This window comes from Ranitomeya imitator, chromosome 1 (genome assembly GCF_032444005.1).
Source record: "Ranitomeya imitator isolate aRanImi1 chromosome 1, aRanImi1.pri, whole genome shotgun sequence".
Taxonomy (NCBI): Eukaryota; Metazoa; Chordata; class Amphibia; order Anura; family Dendrobatidae; genus Ranitomeya; species Ranitomeya imitator.
In genome coordinates, this window is record NC_091282.1 from 446,546,423 (window position 1) to 446,560,062 (window position 13,640).

The following is a 13,640-nucleotide window of genomic DNA, read 5'->3' on the forward strand; positions in this document are numbered from 1 at the left end:
CTAGAATTTCAGCAGAGCATTGTAAGAAACTCATTGATGGTTACCGGAAGCGGTTGGTCACTAAAGGTTGTGCAACCAAGTATTAGGCTGAGGGTGCCAATACTTTTGTCTGGCCCATTTTTGGAGTTTGGTGTGAAATGATCAATGTTTTGCTTTTTGCTTCATTCTTTTTTGTGTTTTTTCATTTAAGACAAATTAAATGAAGATAATAATATCAAAGAATTTGTGATTGCAATCATTTTCAGGAAGAAACTGAGTATTTGTTACGCCCACAGGGCGTGGGGAAATATAGTGGACTCACTACGAGGCTGAAGTTGGTTTCTTATTCGTTCAGTTTCTTATTTGGAGCTGAAGTTGGTTTCTTATTCGTCAGTTTCTTATTCGGCAATTTTTTCTTTTCTGTTTTTTGCATGTTTTTTTTTTTTTTAATCAAATATTTTTATTAAACAGTAAGAAAAATATAAGTAGATTACATTACTGTAAACAGTACATACATATGTTCTGCATTTTCAATAAACTTTTTAATCCCAAACCAGCTTCCCTTCCCTCCCCTCCCCCCCATCCCCGGAGACCCAAGAAGAACCACTCCGATCCTCCCAAACGTCTATCCTTAACCAAGAACAAGAAGGTGTCATGTCAATACTGCTCCCACGGGAGCAGAGTACCCAAAAAACTAGAAAACAATCTCCAGATCACGCCGACTTGAGCCAAGGGTTCCACAACTTGTTGAAAAGGTCCATCTTGTTTCTTTTAGAATAAATGCTCTTCTCCAATGCCACGATATAGTCCACTTGTGTCATGAAATCTCTTCTCGTTGGTGGCTCTACCCTTATCCAAAACTTAGCGATCAACTTTCGAGCAATAAACAGCAATCTTGCAATGACTGTTTTGTACGAGTTATCGGTTACAATCTCCTCTACGTAACCCAATATGCATACCAAAGGATCCCGTGGTATCGAACATTTGTATGTTAGTCCCACTTTATTTAGCACCACGATCCAAAACGAGGACAGCCTGGGGCACTGCCACATCATATGGAGGATACCCGCCTCGGACTGCGAGCACCTAGGGCATTCGGAGTTAGGTCTTAGACCAGCTTTATACAACATGTCCGGAGTTCTATAAGCCCTATGAATGACCAACAGCTGTGACAGCCTCCCAGGCTCACTCATCGAGATCCTGGGCACGTATTCCAATATTGAGTCCCACTGATCGCCGTCAATCACCCCCAGGTCTGCCTCCCACTTTGCTCTAGCTCTGATAGGGTGCCCCTCTAAAAAGGAAAATAGAAGAAATTCATATATTCCTGAGATCACCCCCTTCGTGCCTTCCCCTATGAGGATAAAATCTAGCATTAGATCCACCTGGATCTCCATAGGCCCCTTCTTACATTGTGCCCGATATGCATGAGAGATGCGGTTGTATTGGTACAATTCAGAGCTTGGCAGCTGAAATTCCTCCTGTAGTGTTTCAAAATTCTTAATTCTACCTTGGTGCAAAACTTGGCTTATCCGAGAAATTCCCGCTCTCTTCCAAACATGGAATCCCTCCATCTGTCTAAACTCCTGCAAGAGACAATTATTCCATATGGGCGAAAACCTAGTAAGTGCCCTCACACCCCTAATTCCTTTAACTTTGTCCCAAACCTTATGGATGTTTTTTGCATGTTTAACAACTAAAAATAAGGATCACAATAATAACATACAATGCAGTGAGGTGTCCTAATGTGAATACGCTTAAAAACGGCTACAAAAATAATAAAACTGGCACAAAAATGGGCATCAAAGTGGGCAACAAAGAGCGCTGAAGAAAGGGTTAAATGCCTTTGGGCCACTGATCTAACACTGCAGACATATAGAATAGGGCGCCCCACAGCCAAACCAGTTATTTCCAGCCTGGCCCAAATGGGTCCTGGGCACCAGAACTGGCGTCAAAGTGGGCAGACAGTCAATTCTTGCCATTTTAATAAGTAACATGTTTTTAAGGGGTTAAATGCCTTTGGGCCACTGATACGACACTTAAAATTCACAGACAGTGATGCCCTGCATCAAACCCAGGTCCCTCCAGCCTGGCCCAAATGGGTTCTGGGCACCAGACCTGGCATCAAAGTGGGCAAACAGCCCATTTTCACAGATTTGAATAAGTAACTGATGTTTTTAAGGGGTTAAATGCCTTTGGGCCACTGATACGACACTTGAAATACACAGAAATTGATGCCCTGCATCGAACTCAGGTCCCTTCAGCCTGGCCCAAATGGGTTCCGGACACCAGAACTGGCATCAAAGTGGGCAAACAGCCCATTTTCACAGATTTGAATAAGTAACTGATATTTTTAAGGGGTTAAATGCCTATGGGCCACTGATACGACACTTGAAGTAAACAGAAAGTGATGCCCTGCATCAAACCCAGGTCCCTACAGCCTGGCCCAAATGGGTTCTGGGCATCAGACCTGGCATCAAAGTGGGCACACAGCCCATTTTCACAGATTTGAATAAGTAACTGATGTTTTTAAGGGGTTAAATGCCTATGGGCCACTGATTATGTTGTTAAACATGCGAAAAAACAAAAGAAAAAATTGCCGAATAAGAAACTGACGAATAAGAAACCAACTTCAGCTCCGAATAAGAAACTGAACGAATAAGAAACCAACTTCAGCCTCGTGGACTCACTAGACCACTGATGGAGCAGTGGTAGCTGTATACCCGGTACACAAGAGACAGGAGAATAACTTCCAAAAGCAACAGTATTTATTTAAATGAAGCTTAAACAAACAGAAAGAGGTGCCTGAGAGAAGAACCCTCTGGGCCACAACACTGAACCACGTAGTGGAGCACCGGGCAAGGTGTACTCCTATACAGGGATTCCCCAGTCACAACACCAGATGGCCTAAATGCTGCAGTACCCATGACCAGAGGGACGACCCATACAGACCGTAATAACAAGACGGTGGTATTCAAGCTCTAACAGTGAAGAGAATTCTGGAAGCTCTGTGTAGTTTTGGAAAGGCTGATCCAGCCGGCAGCAGTATCTGGAAGGTTCTGTGAGGAGCAGCTTAGTCAGCCTGGAGTGGAAACCAGAGAGTCCTGAAGGATCCAGAATAGGGAACTGCAAGTGGAGGATACTGAGACAGAGGGATTAGAAAACCAAAAGTAACAAACTACACTTTGCAGAGCAGAGCAGAGCACAGCACAGCAGAGTGTGGCCTGAGCAGAAGGCCACAAACAACAGACTGAACACATTGCCCAGGCACCTCCCATAATGGGAGGATGCCTTTTATGCACAGAGCATCATAGCACAGGGAGCCTTAATAAAGAACAGGTGCTCTGCTGTTTTAAGTATGTGCAGGAAGCGGGGTGCGCCTCCTAAGAGCATTTCCAGGAGACCTGCCAAGAGGATGCAGGTTCTTAGCAGAGAAAGGAGCCGCTGATCGTCTGGAGCCACGGACACGGTGAGTAGTACCAATGGAGCTGCGTGAAAGGTGTTGGTCTCCCTTCGCAGCAGAGACCAGACCTGCAGCTGAGGGCATGACAGTATTATCTGACAGAATTGCAAGGGTGTCAATACTTTTGGCAACAACTGTATATTGGATAGCACAAGTCTGCAATGACTTTTGTCTGCTGTGTGATTCCTATAAGTGTGTCCTAGAAGTGTGAAGATTAATTTAGAATTAAAACCAGAATTGAACCAGAAGGGAACTGAAGGTAACTGAACACAGTCACTGTAAACAATGTTTGTTTTCACATTCACCCCTATAATTCTTCACTTTCTGCAAACTCCCCTAATCCCTACTAGTAAAGAACTGTTCATCTCGTCTTCAATCCTCCCCATCCATTTCACCTCCTCCTCTGAACTGTTCCTCAATATACAATCCTGTCTCCAAGCACAGACAGCCACCTCATGCCCTCTCCTGCTCCCACCTGCTCCTTCTCAATGCTTTGTGATATCTCTCCAAATCCTGGTCCTCCTCACCACATCCCCACAGTCAGTTTCTACCTCCCATACACGCTCTATCACAAATTTCCGTAACTTCTCTAACCTTATACCCATTCGCCCAGCCCCACTTCCCCAGTCCCACTAACAGGAGCTCTGTGGAACGCTCGCTTTCTGCAACAAGCTTTCCTACATCCACGATATTTTTGTTACTACCAAACTTTCCTTCCTCTCCATCACCGAAACCTGGCTCACCCCTTCTGACACAGCCTCTCTTGCTTCACTATCGTATGGTAGCTTCCACCTATCTCACACACCCCGCCCCAGCAGCAAGCATGGCGGAGGAGTTGATTTTCTCCTGTCAGATAACTGCTCCTTCACCCCAATCCCACTGCCATCCTGTTACCCTCCCTTCCTTTGAGGTGCACTCTGTGCGCATCTATGTCCCCACGAACCACCAACTGGCTGTCATTTACCGCCCCCCAGGGCCAGCCACCACCTTCTTTGACCACTTCAACACCTGGCTACTTCATTTCCTTTCTGCTGACATCCCCACTATCATCATGGGTGACTTCAACATCCCCATTGACACTTCCCTCTCAGCTGCAACTAAACTTCTATCTCTCACTTTCTCCTTCAGCCTCACTCAATGGTCTTCTGCAGCCACTCACAAAGATGGTCACACATTGGACCTCATTTTCACCCGCCTCTGCTCCCTATCTAACCTCTATAACTCACCTCTTCCTCTTTCTGACCACATCTACTCACATTCTCTTCCCTCTCCACTCCTTGTCTACAATCCCCACCCCACAAACTTGCAGACCCTCGCAGAAATCTTAAACACCTTGATCTACATTCACTCTCTGAATCCCTCCTCCCTCTCACAGACATAAGTTCCCTACACAATGCGGATGACGCTGCCGCTCTATATAACACCACAATAGCTGCAGCTTTGGAATCTCTTGCCCCTCTCACACATACCAAAGCTCGCAAAATCAACAGACAGCCCTTGACACCAGCCTGACCAAAGAACTGAGGCGAGCTTCCAGGGCTGCAGAGCGGAGATGGAAAAGATCCCACTCCAACGAGCACTTTATCGCATTCAAACAGTCCCTCACGACTTTCAAGACCACACTCACCACAGCTAAACAAACCTACTTCTCATCTCTCATATCCTCCCTGTCTCACAACCCTAATCAGTTATTCAACACCTTCAACTCTCTCCTCCGTCCCCCAGCACCTCCTCCCTCCCCACTCATCTCAGCTGAAGACTTTGCCTCATTTTTCAAGCAGAAGATTGAGAACATCAGAGACAGTTTTAGTCGACAACCCCCAGAGTGCTTCCTCCCAACTACCCAGCCCTCCACCTGGAAAACCAACTTCTCCACTATTAAAGAAGATCGACTCTCCACTCTACTTTCAAGATCGCATCTCACCACCTGTGCACTTCACCCGATCCCTTCCCACTTCATCCCAAACCTCTCGTCTTCATCCCGACTCTAACCCATCTCTTCAACCTATCACTAACAACTGGTGTATCCTCAAAAAGCCCTCACTTGACCCATCCTCTGTATCTAGCTATCGCCCTATATCACTTCTCCCCTATGCCTCAAAACTACTAGAACAACACGTCCATTTTGAACTGTCCTCCCATCTATCTTCCTGCTCCTTTTCAACCACTTACAATCAGGCTTCCGGTCACACCACTCCACTGAAACTGCCCTAAGGTCACCAATGACCTATTAACCGCCAAGAGCGACACTACTCTATCCTCCTCCTCCTGAACCTGTCCTCTGCCTTTGACACAGTGGAACATTCCTTATTACTACAGACCCTCTCATCCCTTGGCATCACAGACTTGGCCCTATCCTGGATCTTGTCATACCTGACTGAACATTCAGCGTCTCCCATTCACACACCACCTCCTCACCTCGCCCCCTATCTGTCGGAGTCCCACAAGGTTCAGGTCTAGGGCCCCTGCTCCTCTCCATTTACACTTTTAGCCTGGGACAGCTCATAGAATCTCACGGTTTTCAGTATCATCTCTATGCTGACGACACACAGATCTACATCTCTGGACCAGATATCACCACCCTACTAACCAGAATCCCTCAACGTCTATCCGTTGTTTTATCCTTCTTCTCTGCTAGATTTCTAAACCTTAACATGGACAAAACAGAATTCATTGTCTTTCCCCCCATCTCATGCGACCCCCCCAACAAACCTATCCATTAAATGGCTGCCCACTCTCCCCGGTCCCACAAGCTCGCTGTCTCAGGGTAATCCTTGACCCTGATCTCTCCTTCAAACCACATATCCAAGCCCTTCCCACTTCCTGCCGCCTTCAACTCAAAAATATTTCACGGATCCGTACATTCCTGAACCAAGAATCTGCAAAAACCCTAGTCCATGCCCTCATCAGCTCCCGCCTCGACTACTGTAACCTCCTGCTCTGTGGCCTCCCCTCGAACACTCTTGCACCCCTCCAATCTATTCTAAACTCAGCTGCCCGACTAATCCACCTGTCCCCCCGCTATTCCCCGGCCTCTCCCCTCTGTCAATCCCTTCACTGGCTCCCCATTACCCAGAGACTTCAGTACAAAAGCCTAACCATGACATACAAAGCCATCCACAACCTGTCTCCTCCATACATCTGTGACCTCGTCTCCCGGTACTTTCCTGCACGCAACCTCCGATCCTCACAAGATCTCCTTCTCTACTCCCCTCTTCCCACAATCGCATACAAGATTTCTCTCGCGCATCACCCCTACTCTGGAACTCTCTACCACAACATAGACTCTCACCTACCATCGAAACCTTCAAAAAGAACCTGAAGACTCACCTCTTCCGACAAGCCTACAACCTGCAGTGACCACCAATCGACCAAACCACTGCACGACCAGCTCTATCCTTACCTACTGTATCCTCACCCATCCCTTGTAGATTGTGAGCCCTCGCGGGTAGTGTCCTCTCTCCTTCTGTACCAGTTGTGACTTGTATTGTTCAAGATTATTGTACCTGTTTTTATTATGTATACCCCTCCTCAGATGTAAAGTGCCATGGAAAAAATGGTGCTATAATAATAAATAATAATAATAAAAATTATAGGGTACTCTTTATTATAACAAAACAGAGAGGGGAAAAAAAGTAGTGAGGTAAAATGTAGAAGAAAAAATGGAAGGAAAACTCAGATGTAAAAAAAAATAAAAAAAAAAATTTGTATTTTAGTGATAGAAAGCAGAGGGTGGTTATAAATGGTATAGTCTCTAACTGGGTCGCTGTGACCAGTGGGGTACCGCAGGGGTCAGTATTGGGACCTGTTCTCTTCAACATATTCATTAATGATCTGGTAGAAGGTTTACACAGTAAAATATCGATATTTGCAGATGATACAAAACTATGTAAAGTAGTTAATACAAGAGAAGATAGTATTCTGCTACAGATGGATCTGGATAAGTTGGAAACTTGGGCTGAAAGGTGGCAGATGAGGTTTAACAATGATAAATGTAAGGTTATACACATGGGAAGAGGGAATCAATATCACCATTACACACTGAACGGGAAACCACTGGGTAAATCTGACAGGGAGAAGGACTTGGGGATCCTAGTTAATGATAAACTTACCTGGAGCAGCCAGTGCCAGGCAGCAGCTGCCAAGGCAAACAGGATCATGGGGTGCATTAAAAGAGGTCTGGATACACATGATGAGAGCATTATACTGCCTCTGTACAAATCCCTAGTTAGACCGCACATGGAGTACTGTGTCCAGTTTTGGGCACCGGTGCTCAGGAAGGATATAATGGAACTAGAGAGAGTACAAAGGAGGGCAACAAAATTAATAAAGGGGATGGAAGAACTACAATACCCAGATAGATTAGCGAAATTAGGATTATTTAGTCTAGAAAAAAGACGACTGAGGGGCGATCTAATAACCATGTATAAGTATATAAGGGGACAATACAAATATCTCGCTGAGGATCTGTTTATACCAAGGAAGGTGACGGGCACAAGGGGGCATTCTTTGCGTCTGGAGGAGAGAAGGTTTTTCCACCAACATAGAAGAGGATTCTTTACTGTTAGGGCAGTGAGAATCTGGAATTGCTTGCCTGAGGAGGTGGTGATGGCGAACTCAGTCGAGGGGTTCAAGAGAGGCCTGGATGTCTTCCTGGAGCAGAACAATATTGTATCATACAATTATTAGGTTCTGTAGAAGGACGTAGATCTGGGTATTTATTATGATGGAATACAGGCTGAACTGGATGGACAAATGTCTTTTTTCGGCCTTACTATGTTACTATGTATAAAAAAAAAAAAAAAGACATTCACTACACTAATGCCCTCCCTATAAATTTATCCGACGCAAATTCTTTTTCACAAAAGAATAACAGACGCTCCCCTAATGCACTCGGTAAAAAGTTAACAGACGCAACAAATTTTTTTTTTTTTTACAAAAGAAAAACGGACGTCGTCAACAATGTGATGTACGCCCCCATAAGGCTGGCATCACACTAGGCCAGTGTTCCCCAACTCCAGTCCTCAAGAGCCACCAACAGGTCCTGTTTTTAGGATTTCCTTAGTATGGCCCAGGTGATGGAATTGATGCCTGTCTAGATTATGGAGTTCTCACCTGGGCATTACTAAGGCTAGGGTCACATTGCGTTAGCGCAATCTGCTAGCGCTAAACGGATTGCACTAACACAATGTTTTTACAGGGGCCGCGGTAACATCCCCGCTCTCGCAGATCCCCGATCTGCGAGAGCGGGGAACGGATCGCGGGCGCGCCTCGGACGCGTCCGTGGCGCGCCACAAAACACCGGCGCGTCGCTAGCGCATGCCGAATATGGCACGCGCTAGTGCTGCGCGTACCCATTGCCGTGAATGGGCGCGCTAACGGACGCGTTGCACGGCGTTAATTTCGCCGTGCAACGCTGTCCGTTAGCGCGTTCCCATTAACGCAATGGGAACCTAGCCTAAGGAAATCCTGAGGCTCTTGAGGACCGAACTTGGGGAACACTGCACTAGGCGTATCAAAATACGGTCCGTTTTTTACGGCCGTAATACGCAGAAGTGTTCCCAAAATAGTGATCCGTATGTCATCCGTAGGCAGGGTGTGTCAGCGTATTTTGCGCATGTCATCCTCCGTATATAATCCGTACAGCGAGTTTTTCTCGCCAGCTTGCAAAACGGACATACAATGGATCCATGGGCTCAAATATTCGTTAAAACATATTCAATTGCCAGCTTTTGCCATCTCCTTCCCAAACCCGACAGGATATGAGACGTGGTTTACATACAGTAAACCATCTCATATCCCATTTTTTTTTACATATTCCTCATTAGTAATGTTACAAGGGTATGTGTAAAATTTGGGGGATCTAGCTTGTTAAAATAAAGGGTTAAATCGCACAAAAAACTGGCGTGGGTTCCCGCACATGTTTTCTCCGCCAGAGTGGTAAAGCCAGTGACTGAGGAGAGATATTATTAGCCTAGAGAGGGACCATGGTTATTGGCACCCCCCTGGCTAAAAACATCTGCCCCCAGCCACCCCAGAAAAGGCACATCTGTAAGATGCGCCTATTCTGGCACTTGGCCATTCCCTTCCCACTCCTTGTGTAGCGGTGGGATATGGGGTAATAAAGGGTTAGTGTCACCTTGCTATTGTAAGGTGACATTAAGCCAGGTTAATAATGGAGAGGCGTCAATAATACACCTATCCATTATTAATCCAATAGTAGTAAATGGTTAAAAAAAACACATTATGCTAATGCAGCCGCCCCTGCCAGTAAAAACCCAGGGAATTAATGGAAAGCAGGTGAAGTTAGCTACCTAGACTTGTTATGCCAGCAGGGGGCGCAGCACCGCAAGTCTAGGTAGCTACGTTCCCCTGCTTTCCATTCATTCTGGGTTTTTACAGGCAGGGGTGGCTGCATTAGCAGGCTTCTGCTTGTAAAATTATTTAACCCCTTCAGATGGATTTACAGCATGGGACAAGACTGAACGACAGAAGGTATGGGATATTGTTGTTTTTTTATTTTAACTTTGTTTCAGGTGACAAGGGTCTTCAATTGGATTGAGAGTATAATAACCTATTCCAACACCCTTTCTTTTTCATTAAAATACTTTTTCCATAATGTGTTTTATTAACCATTTACTACTATTGGATTAATAATGGATAGGTGTCTTGACACCTCCATTATTAACCTGGCTTAATGTCACCTTACAATAGCAAGGTGACATTAACCCTTTATTACCCCACCTCCTGTGACCATGCTCAACAAATGCGCGCCCCCCCATAAGATATATTTGGACTATATGACACCAATTTTTCACCCAAATTTGGGGGTAAAAATTGCCTCGTCTAGTCAGAAAAATATGCTAAATGCTGCTGAGGACAGAAAAATTGTCAGTGAGAGCTGAACAATTTAGTACTGGTCTACTGGTGAGGACGTTGCTGCAGATTGTTTCCCCAACAAATTGCAATGTGTGAACATACCACAAGCTTTAGAAATGTAGAAATAAAAATTCAACCCATAGTTGACAGTTTTATTAAAAACACAAATAAAGTGTAACAAAAAGGAGAAAAACAAATATATTTATGTAAAGAAGTCTATAACAATAAACTTTACAAACCAATATGTAGCACTAAGGCTAGGTTTGCATTAGCGTTTCTGTGCGCAGCGTATTATCTGCATGCCCAAACGCAAGCTTATGCCTGCGCATCATCTTGCAAGAGGCAAACAAAAATGCTGCGTGTGCATGCGTTTAAATGAGTTTTGGCATGCGTGTTTTTTATGCGCATGGTGGAGGCGGAGACATTTTATAAACATGCGCAGTCTAAGGCTACTTTCACACTAGCATCGTACGACGCATGTCGCAATGCGTCATTTTGGTGAAAAAACGCATCCTGCAAAGTTGGCTGCAGGATGCGTTTTCCCCATAGACTAACATTAGCGACGCATTGTCACACGTCGCAACAGTCTTGCGATGGTTGCATCGGAACAAAAAAACGTTACATGTAACTTTTTTTGTGCGTCGTGTCCGCCATTTCCTACCGTGCATGCATGGCCGGAACTCCGCCCCCTCCTCCCCGCAACGCACAATGGGGCAGCAGATGCGTTGTAATAATGCATCCGCTGCCCCCGTTGTACTGAGTTGTCACAGGATGAATCGGTACGTCGGCCCGACGCTAGTGTGAAAGTGGCCTAAGGCTCCTGTCACACTAGCAGTATTTGGTCAGTATTTTACATCAGTATTTGTAAGGCTGCCGTCACACTCGCAGTATTTGGTCAGTATTTTACATCAGTATTTGTAAGCCAAAACCAGGAGTGGAACAAACAGAGGGGAAAGCTATAATAGAAACATATGCACAACTTCTGCATTTATCACCCACTCCTGGTTTTGGCTTACAAATACTGACCAAATACTGCTAGTGTGACGGCAGCCTGAGCCAAAGCCAGGAGTGGGTGATAAATGCAGAAGTGGTGCATATGTTTCTATTATACTTTTCCTCTATTTGTTCCACTCCTGGCATTGGCTTACAAATACTGATGTAAAATACTGACCAAATACTGCTAGTGTGACACCGGCCTAAAGTACGCATGCGTATAGTACGCATGACCTTGCAAACCAATGCGCACTATACCAGTACCACACAGCCCCTCATCATCCCCCCCCCCATTCCCCACACAGCCTCTCATCACCCTTCTCCACACAGTCCCGCATCACACCCCTTCTCCACACAGCCCCTCATTAACCCCCCATTCGCCACATAGCCCCTCATCATCCCTTCTCCACACAACCCCTCATCATGCCCCCATTCGCCACACAGCCCCTCATCAGCCGTAGCCCCGCATCATCCCCCCATTCCCCACACAGCCCCTCATCATCCCCCCATTCCCCTCAATGCAGCCACACTCAAGTAACATCAACCCTTTCCAAAATACATGGTCAGAGCTCACGCCGAGTCCTGTGTCCTCATTCCCATTTGTGCAACCCTTAGTCCTCTCCTCACACCCTCCATAGTGCTGCCCCTCAGTCCTCTCCTCACACCCATCATAGTGCAGCCCCTCGGTCCTCTCCTCACACCCTCCATAGTGCAGCCCCTCGGTCCTCTCCTCACACCCTCCATAGTGCAGCCCCTCGGTCCTCTCCTCACACCCTCCAGTGCTGCCCCTCTCCTCACACCGCTCCATGGTGCTGACCCTCAGTCCTCTCCTCACACCCTCCACAGTGCACCCCTCAGTACTCTCCTCACACCGCTCCATGGTGCTGCCTCTCAGTCCTCTCCTCACACCCTCCATGGTGCTGCCCCTCGGTCCTGTCCTCACACCGCTCCATAATGCAGCCCCTCAGTCCTCTTCTCACACAGCTCCATGGTGCTGCCCCTCGATCCTCTCCTCACACCACTCCATAGTGCAGCCCCTCAGTCCTCTCCTCACACCGCTCCATGGTGCTGCCCCTCGGTCCTCTTCTCACAGCGCTCCATGGTGATGACCCCCAGTCCTCGCCTCACACCCTCCATGGTGCAACCCCTCAGTCCTCTCCTCACACCCTCCATGGTGCAACCCCTCAGTACTCTCCTCACACCGCTCCATGGTGCTGCCTCTCAGTCCTCTCCTCACACCCTCCATAGTGCAGCCCCTCAGTCCTCTCCTCACACCCTCCATGGTGCTGCCCCTCGGTCCTCTCCTCACACCACTCCATGGTGATGCCCCTCGGTCCTCTCCTCACACCACTCCATGGTGCAACCCCTCAGTCCTCTCCTCACACCCTCCATAGTGCAACCCCTTAGTCCTCTCCTCACACCCTCCATAGTGCAGCCCCTCAGTCCTCTCCTCACACCCTCCATAGTGCAACCCCTTAGTCCTCTCCTCACACCCTCCATAGTGCAGCCCCTCAGTCCTCTCCTCACACCCTCCATAATGCAGCCCCTTGGTCCTCTCCTCACACCGCTCCATAATGCTGCACCCGGTCCTCTTCTCACATGGCTCCATAGTGCAGCCCCTCAGTCCTCTCCTCACACCCTCCATAGTGTAGCCCCTCAGTCCTCTCCTCACAGCCTCCATAGTGCAGCCCCTCAGTCCTCTCCTCACACCCTCCATAGTGCAGCCCCTCAGTCCTCTCCTCACACCCTCCATAGTGCAGCCCCTCAGTCCTCTCCTCACACCCTCCATAGTGCAGCCCCTCAGTCCTCTCCTCACACCGCTCCATAATGCTGCCCCCGGTCCTCTTCTCACATGGCTCCATAGTGCAGCCCCTCAGTCCTCTCCTCACACCCTCCATGGTGCAGCCCCTCGTCCTCTCCTCACACGGCTCCATGGTGCTGCCCCTCAGTCCTCTCCTCACAGCCTCCATAGTGCAGCCCCTCAGTCCTCTCCTCACACCCTCCATAGTGCAGCCCCTCGGTCCTCTCCTCACACCGCTCCATAGTGCAGCCCCTCAGTCCTCTCCTCACACCCTCCATAGTGCAGCCCCTCAGTCCTCTCCTCACACCCTCCATGGTGCTGCCCCTCAGTCCTCTCCTCACACGGCTCCATGGTGCAGCCCCTCAGTCCTCTCCTCACAGCCTCCATAGTGCAGCCCCTCAGTCCTCTCCTCACACCCTCCATAGTGCAGCCCCTCGGTCCTCTCCTCACACCGCTCCATAGTGCAGCCCCTCAGTCCTCTCCTCACACCCTCCATAGTGCAGCCCCTCAGTCCTCTCCTCACAC

The 13,640-nt window shown here is 47.6% G+C and overlaps 1 long non-coding RNA gene across 2 annotated transcripts; it reads right to left on the reverse strand.

Moving 5' to 3' along the window:
* Window positions 1–2,729: 2,729 nt before the first annotated feature.
* Window positions 2,730–13,276, reverse strand: LOC138675727 (uncharacterized). Of its 2 annotated transcripts, none has more exons than XR_011320713.1 (2): window positions 13,167–13,276; window positions 2,730–3,105 (listed from the first exon to the last, which is right to left on the reverse strand). It is a non-coding gene; the product is annotated as an uncharacterized lncRNA (long non-coding RNA). The 2 variants fall into 2 exon arrangements; XR_011320712.1 differs by lacking the exon at window positions 13,167–13,276 and adding an exon at window positions 12,914–13,155.
* Between the last annotated feature and the right edge of the window lie 364 nt (window positions 13,277–13,640).